The following is an 8,132-nucleotide window of genomic DNA, read 5'->3' as shown; positions in this document are numbered from 1 at the left end:
CATTCACCTCAGCACCTCAGAGTCGCTTCAAAGGTTGTGGCCAAAACCGACTGTGACCTGAGGATCCTAGAGCAAGCAGCTCCCATAAACGAAGGAGAGGGGCTGCTGGCCCAGCAGAGGTGGGGCAGGGCAGAGGAGCTGGGAGATCCTGGCAGACCATAACCCAGGCGGGCACTGGAGCCACAGAAACCAGCCTAGGGCCTACGCCACAGGGGAAGAAGAGGAGACAGAGGTCACAGTGGTGTTGGACACCTCCCGTCTGTCCCCTGCCTGGGTCTTTCCTTTTCCCTGGCTGGCTCCCTGCTTCCAGCTCTCTTCTGTCCTTGTTTCTCTCTTCTGTGCCATGAAATAAATTTCTTTCCTTATTCTGTGACAGTTGTTAAGGGGGGTCCCACACACCCCTATTCTCCCATTTCCCCAGCAACCTGAGCTCACTTTCGTTTGGGGCTAGTCGTTATGAACCCATGTACAGAAGTGGACAGAGTCAATGAGACCAGAATTGATTCTCTTGTCATCTGCCTCCCTGATCCTGATGGCTTCCCTATCACCACTCTGCTGAGGTTCATTTGCTCTTTGGAGGCCGAAATCACCAAGAGGCAAAGTGCAACCGCCCTGAGCATGGCAAGCCAGAACTCCGAGTCCCTAGTGTCACAGCTTCTCAGAAGCCAGAGCTGGTACCTCTAGGTGACCTTGGGGACTCTTTCAGGAGTCAGGGCGGGCACAGTTCCGCCTTCTCTGCTCTTTGCAGCCGTCTGTGTGTCTGCACTTGTATAAGCCTCTGGTTGTGCCCAGGGCTGGCAGTAGTTGCCTGCTCTGTCACCAGCTCAGCCATTCTGCCCTTGGTAAAGGCCACCGTCATGCAGGAAGCCATTCCGGCCTAGCCATTGCCACCTGGCGGAGGCGGGTGGGGGAGGCAAGGCCTCCTCTCTGCTCACCACGCTCTGCTCAGTGAGGCCAGGGTGTGCAGGTGCAGACTGAGGACAGCTGCAGAATCCAGCACCGTGCAAACCTCCGTCTAGGCCTCACAGGACAGGAGAGGACGTCTCGGTTGGCCTCTGGCATCATGGGCTGCAGCTTCTCCCTCCTTGGGTGTCTGTGGCTGGACGGGGTCTCCTGTTGCAGCTGAGAGGCGTTTGAAGCAGCTCTGGCTGTCGTGAGAACAGTCCTTCAGGAGTGGCAGCAATGTTCACGGTGTGGGTGGACTTGGAAAGCACAGAGAGAAGAGCAGGACTTCCCACACAACCTCTGACCTGCTGCCACCTGGGTCTGCTCATGGGCAGCTGTCAGAGCAGCGGGCATGAGGAAGGGATCTGACAGCTGTCAATCAAGCAGCCAAGCTACTAGCACTGCCCTACTGAAAGATGTATGTAACTGGTGTCCTGAAAGTGACCGGTAACCATATTTAGAATGCAGCCATGTTCCACACTAGGAGAGAACTCTGGCTGAGAGACCTAGAAAGTATCTTGAAGGGTATTGCAAAAGTTGAGAAGCACGTGTGCTGACATTGAAAGGCATGTGTAAACCTCGGCCACGGGGTTTAGATCAGGGCCCAGTGTCCACTGTAGGAAGGAGCCACATGGCTGATGTCTGTCAGCATTTTGTGCTATAAGCACACATTTGCTGCAAGCAGAACTGTGTAGCAGCAGGTCAAATTGTACATGGTTTTCCTCCTAAGTAAGAACTCCGAGGCTGACACCCTAAAAGCCTTTTCCTTTTCCAAGTGCAATTTCTTTTCCCCACCCTAGGCCTCTGGTGTCGTCGAAATAACTACGTAAGTGCTGTTGTACTGGCTGCTTAGTGACAAGTGTTGGAGTCCCACTTCTCATTGTCATAAATAGCATGGTGGCTGTCATATACCTAAAAGTATTTTCCATTCAGAAGCACACATCCCTTGCTCACTATAGGCCACAACTGTGGCTCTAAAAGCAGCTTGGAGTCAAGGTTTCGATGAGGTACAATGTTCCTACAATGTTGCATCTGCTCATTGCACTCCTTCCTGTGTGCTGTAATTAAATGGCCTATATATCTGCTGCCTTAAAAGTAGCTCAGTAACAAGACCTAGAGTGAGGCACAGTGGTTCTTCCCCAGGAAGAATTCTGTATCTGGCAGATCTTGAGTTCTTGCTCACCGTAGGCTCCAGTTGTGAGATGGGAAAAAAATCCTGTTTCACCAGTGTTCTAAACACAGCTTAGAAGCCAGGTGTCCATTCTGATTAAGAGCTGTGTGGCTCTCAGATGTACCTTGCAGCATATTCCTTTAGGAGGCACACATTCTCTGTGTGTAGCGTATATATATTTCATGGAAGTGAAGCTGCTTCACATGCGTATGTGAATGCTGTAAGTGAAAGACGGCAACTGCTGATCTATATGTGATGTGCTAAATTCTCAGAGAGCCTAACAGGACCATGAAGCACTTTTCTTTCAGAGGACCATAAATCTCAGGTGCGTTATGCAACTTTCTGCTCTAATTCAAATCTGAACGGGGCAGTAAGGAGGTTGGTGTGTGGATCCGTACTGCATTCACGAAGAAGTCAGGCTGGTAGGTATCGAGTGGACCCACAAGCATTTTCCTTGTAGAATAGTGAAAATTGCTCACTATGGTTGTAGATGCCATAATGGAAAGAACTATATAACTGCTGCTGTAAATGTCATGGTAACAGGGTTTAGAGTGTGGCTGAATTTTCCATGCTGACAATGAACTCTGCAGATATAGTTCTGAGTGCAGCTCCAGGTGTTTCCTTTTCAGAAGCACAATTACCTTTTTTGCTCAGTGTTCACCAGTGTGTTATAATAGAAAGCCCCAAATAGCTCCATTCTAAGTATGAAGTGTGTGTGTGACACACACTTCAAATATTTTGCATTTGGAAGCGAATATAAATTACTGCTCAATGTGCTGTATTTGAAAGATGTACGTAACTGCTGTTCTTAAAACACTATAGCAACAAGGTTGAAAATGTGGCGTTCTGATCTTAACGTTCAATAAAGCATTTTTAGAAGTGCTCTTTCTGTCGCTCACGGTGCATCTATGTGCCCTGGTGCCCTGGTGGAAAGACCAGCATAACCGCTGTTGTAACCACAGTGGAGCAGCTGCTTTGGAAGACTGCAAAGTATTCTACTCGAAGACAGATGTAAGTGGGTGGCCGTGCAATTTCAGGCATTTTGCTTGTAGAAGCACATATAATTTTTTGTTCACTGTTCACCAATCAGGTGGACACAAAAGATCTAAGTAATTGTCCTAAAAGCAGCTCAAGAACAGGTTCAGAAAGTGACACAATGAGGCATTCAGGAAAGAGGCATGTGGCTGAGAGAAGTCTTGAGTAGACTGACACATTTCCTTTTGGAAGCACATATTTCTCATTGAACATAGTGAACTTGTGTGCGGTGACAGAAATTTTCGACACTTGTAATGGCTGTTGTAAAAGCAGCTAAGTAGCACTGTTCAGAAGTTCCACACTTCCTTCTAGGAAATGACTATGTTGGCGATATATCTGGGATGTAACTTTATCGTTTTCGTTTACACGCACATACGAATGTTGCTTATGGTGCACCTAAGCGCTGTAATAGGAAGACCATGTTACTGATGTTCTATGAGCAGCTTAGGACCAAGGTTTAGAAGGTTGAACAATATTCCATTCTAAGAAGTGTCTGGGTGACAAAAGGAGTGTAACTTCAAACACTTTGCATTCAGAATCACATAGAAATTTGAGCTCATTTTGCACAATTTATCAGTAATTGAAAGATCGATGAAACTGGTGTCTAAAAGCAATTTAGGAACAAGATTTAGAATGTGGCACAATGCTCCATTCCACAGAGAGCAATGAAGTGGGTGGAATTGAGAGAACCTGTTGTGGGAATCTCAAGCTGAGCTACAGGACACTGAGGCAGCTTAGCAGGAAGCAATGTTTTATTGTGCCGGCACAGACCCAGCAGACTCATGTCAAAAGGCTGAGCCCCGAGAATAAAGGGGTCTCACCTTATATGCCCTGGCAAACAGCTTACAGAAGCAAACACCAAGATCTAAACATAGATGATTACATGCAATTCTATAGGCAACTTTGCCCTAGTGCTAGGTGACTTTTCCACTCCACAGTGGTATGTGACCTTCTACATGATGAGATGCGTAAAGTTTTATCTCTCTGCGAGAGATAGGATTAGTATTTTAGGCTTAGGGTCAGGGTCAGGGTCAAGGTGAGGGTTAGGGTTCTTAGGGTAAGAATTAGGGTCAGGGTCAGGTTGGAATTAGAGCCCACCAAACAAGGCAGCATGCCCCTGATGGTATTCTGGGTCCTCCTCTGCCCCAGAGTTCCAACCCTCTGAGTAGTCTTGATCCAAATGGACTCCAAGGAGAAGTGGACCAACTTGCCTGGCAATTTTGTCTGGACTCGGTAAGCTCCCCCCACCCCGGGAAAGTCAGCCCTGTCAGGTCCCATCCCACTGGGTAGAAGGGGAGTCCGATCAACTCCTGGGAAACTCCAAGGGGAATTCCACAGGTCTGGGACTTCCCCAAAAGTGAGGAAGGAGAACTGTAATAACTTCAGTGTGGATGTGTGTGTGAAAGAGCAGTCTGATTCATGCTCACGTCAGACTCGAGTCTGTGACTACAGAGTCTGAGAGGGTCTGTCCTGTGGTTCCATGGTGATCCTCATACGGCTTAGGGTGGTGTGGGGACAACCTGATCCAGAGTCCCAAGGCTGACACCGCCACTGATGCTAAGATGCAGCCAAGTTCCTTCGGGATGTGGCCAGGCAGACATCTGATTGGCCTCTTCTTTTGAAGGGGCACCCACCCTTTGTGTTTGTACCGTCGATGCAGGCAGAATACATGTGGTGGGTTAGGGTACACCGCTAACTCCCATAGGTAGAAGGTCCTCAAAATCCACAGCCCTAGAGCGTATGCTTAAACATTTTAAGGGATTCTCAGGAGATTATGCGATCAAAACTTCTCTCCTGAAGGCTGTAAATGCTGTGTGAGTTGGAGTGGTCCACTTTTGGGATAAACTGGCCCCCTGAAAGTACCCTAGATTTGCCTACTGTTAGGGCCATTTATCAGATCATAATAGGAGTTCCTGGACGCCCCAACCAATTCACCTATATTGACTCTTGGCTTCAGGTGGCTCAGACCATGCCCCCCCTTGGGTCCATTTCTGCCCAAACAAAAAGGGACACAGCAGAGTTTTCATGGCCCAGGGAATGAAGCCTAAAGACCAAAAGCTGACCAAGCCTGTTCTGGAAGGGGACCCAGAAGATGAACCACCTATGCCTCCGCCTTACATTCCCAGTGTGCTGCCATCAGAAAAGCCAGGGCCTCCTTTCCCAGACAGCTCGGCACATTCAGTGAGTTCCCGTCAGCCAAGTAGTCAGGGGTTATGGTTAGGGCGAGTGCAAGGGTTGGGGGGGAGGTGTGGATAGGGTCAGGGTTAAGGGTCAGGGTCAGGGTTAGGAGAGTTAGAGTTAGGGTTAGGGTCAGGTTTTTATCTCATCCATTAATTCTGGCCAGCCCATTCAATTTATTCTCCCTATACAGGACCTTTCACAACCCAAAACCTTTCCCCACCTCTTACAGAAAGTCAATCCCCAAATTTGGGACACATCCCACCCCTGCATAGCTTCACATCATACTCCCATTAAGATTACTCTTAAAGACCCCTCCACCCCCATCATTGTCCCACAATATCCCTTGGGCAGGGAAGGACATATGGGATCAAAATTAATTAGATTCACTCAAAACCTGTCATCTCTTAATCCCTGTTAACTCCCCTTACAACACTCTCATCCTCCCAGTTAAAAAACCTAATGGTTCCTTTAGATTACTCCAAGACCTCAGAAAAATCAATGTTGACATTAACGCTATTCGTCCTGTGGTTTCTAACCCACATACTCCCCCAAATTCCTCCCCAAACCTTTCTTTTTAGTCCTAGATCTCAAGGATGCCTTCTTCACAATCCCCTTACATCCCTCCTCCCAACCCTTATTTGCCTTCAGGTGGGCAGATCCCATTACCCATCACACCCAACAATTAACCTGGATGGTCCTCCCCCAGGGATTCAGAGACTCCCCTCAGATTTTTAGCCAAGCCCTAAAGCTGGATCTCAATTCCCTTAATCTTTTCCCAAGCAAGCTCATCCAATATGTAGATGACCTCCTTCTATGTAGCCCCTCAAAATTCTTATGTAAAACCCACACAGTTATTCTCCTTAATTCATTAGCACACTGGGGATATCAGGCATCAAAAAATAAGTTCCACCTTATCTCAACTTCAGTCTCATTCATGGGACTTTTATTAACTCTGGGATATCATCAAATACCTCAAAACAGAAGAACTACCATGCTCCAAATTTCTTTCCTTAAGACAAAAAGAGACAGCCTTTGTTTTCTAGGACTTACTGGGTATTTTAAAAACTGGATTCCTAATTATTCAATAATAGCCAAACCACTAGATGAGGCTGCTAGAGGGGACCCAGATGAGCCTTTACCTTGCCCCAGGGCCCTCCTGACCCCTTCTAATCTTCTCAAACAAGCCTTATCAAGGCACCTGCACTCTCCATCCCAAACCCAAAGAAAATTATTCATCTATATCTACACTAAGACAAAGGCCAAGCTTTGGGCCTGGTGGCCTGAAGTACAGGAGATTCAATAGCTCCTGTAGCCTACCTCTCAAAACAACTAGACCCCATTTACTGGGGTTGGCCAGCCTGCCTAAAAGTATTGGCCACAGCAGCTCTTTCAATACCAGAAGCTCAAAAAATAACTTTCAGTTTACCTATGACAGTTCGGTCATCTCACAACATTCAAGAATTAATTAGCCACAAAGCTCTTAACTCCATTTCCCCACCTCATGTTCAGATCTTACATTCCTTTCTCTTACAACCTGATCTAACTTTCTGGCGATGTCAGTGACTAAACCCTGCTACCCTCAATCATCCCACCTAACCCAGAGCTCCCAGCTCATGACTGTTGAGATACTTGATGACTCACTTACAACTTTCCTTCACATCCTAGACACCCCCATACCCGATGACCCCAATTGGTTTATAGATGGCAGCTGCACAAAGGCCTCCACTACCTCTATAGCTACAGTAGGATATGCAATAATTGAGAGACACCCAAATAACACATATGCCATAATAGAAACAAATAGTCTTCCTCCTATAACTACTTTCCAACAGGCAGAACTGTATGCTCTCATTACAAAGGGCAAAAGACAAGACAGTCTACATTTATATAGATTCAAAATATACATACAATATCATCCATTCTAATAGCCAAATATGGAGAGAACAGGGTTTCTTAACAACTAAGGCTCCCCAATTCCAATGCAAAACCTTATGGCCTTTTTACAAACGGCCATTCTCCCTCAGCACAGCTGCCATCCTTCACTGTAAGGGACATCAAAAGGATAACACCTTCATATCTATTAGTCATAATTTGGCAAGACACCACAGCTAAACAGGCAGCCCAACAAATGCCCCCCAGGTCATTGTACCGATTCATTATAGATACACACGAAAAGAAATAGAACTATTAAAAACTCAGGGTGGGGGGTTAGCCAACACAAAGGATACTGGTTTCTTAATACTCTTGTACTTCCAGAACAACAAATTAAACCCATATTAACTGCCCTCCATGAAGTCTTCCACTCTAACCCTCTGTCTTTAATCCATTTTATTAAAACTCATATTGCTCCTAATCCTAACTTCCACAAAACATTAAAGGAAATCTCATCCTTTTGCAACATCTGCTCCAAAACTAACCCCCTATCAAACATCTGGCACCCTTCCTTTCCCAACCATCAGGCAAGAGGTCACTTACCTGGGTCAGACTGGCAAGTGGATTTTACTAATATGCCCCCAATTAAATACATCAGATATCTTCTAGTTTTCATTGACACCTTAACAGGATGGATCGAAGCTTTCCCCACTAACAAGAGAGCCTCCACAGTGGCTACCACTGTTCAACAATTGACCTCCTATCGGGTCAAAATGGCACTTCCATATCCCATACCATCCACAAGCCTCTGGAAAAGTAGAAAAGACCAATCACACCCTAAAAAGCATACTCAAATTTACTCAGGAACTTCAACTGGACTGGGTTAAACTATCACCTTTAGCTCCTCTTTGTACCCTAGCCCTCCCTT

This window comes from Castor canadensis, chromosome 18, assembly GCF_047511655.1.
Source record: "Castor canadensis chromosome 18, mCasCan1.hap1v2, whole genome shotgun sequence".
NCBI lineage: Eukaryota > Metazoa > Chordata > Mammalia > Rodentia > Castoridae > Castor > Castor canadensis.
The sequence above is the reverse complement of the archived record's forward strand: the minus strand, read 5'-3'. Positions refer to the sequence as shown.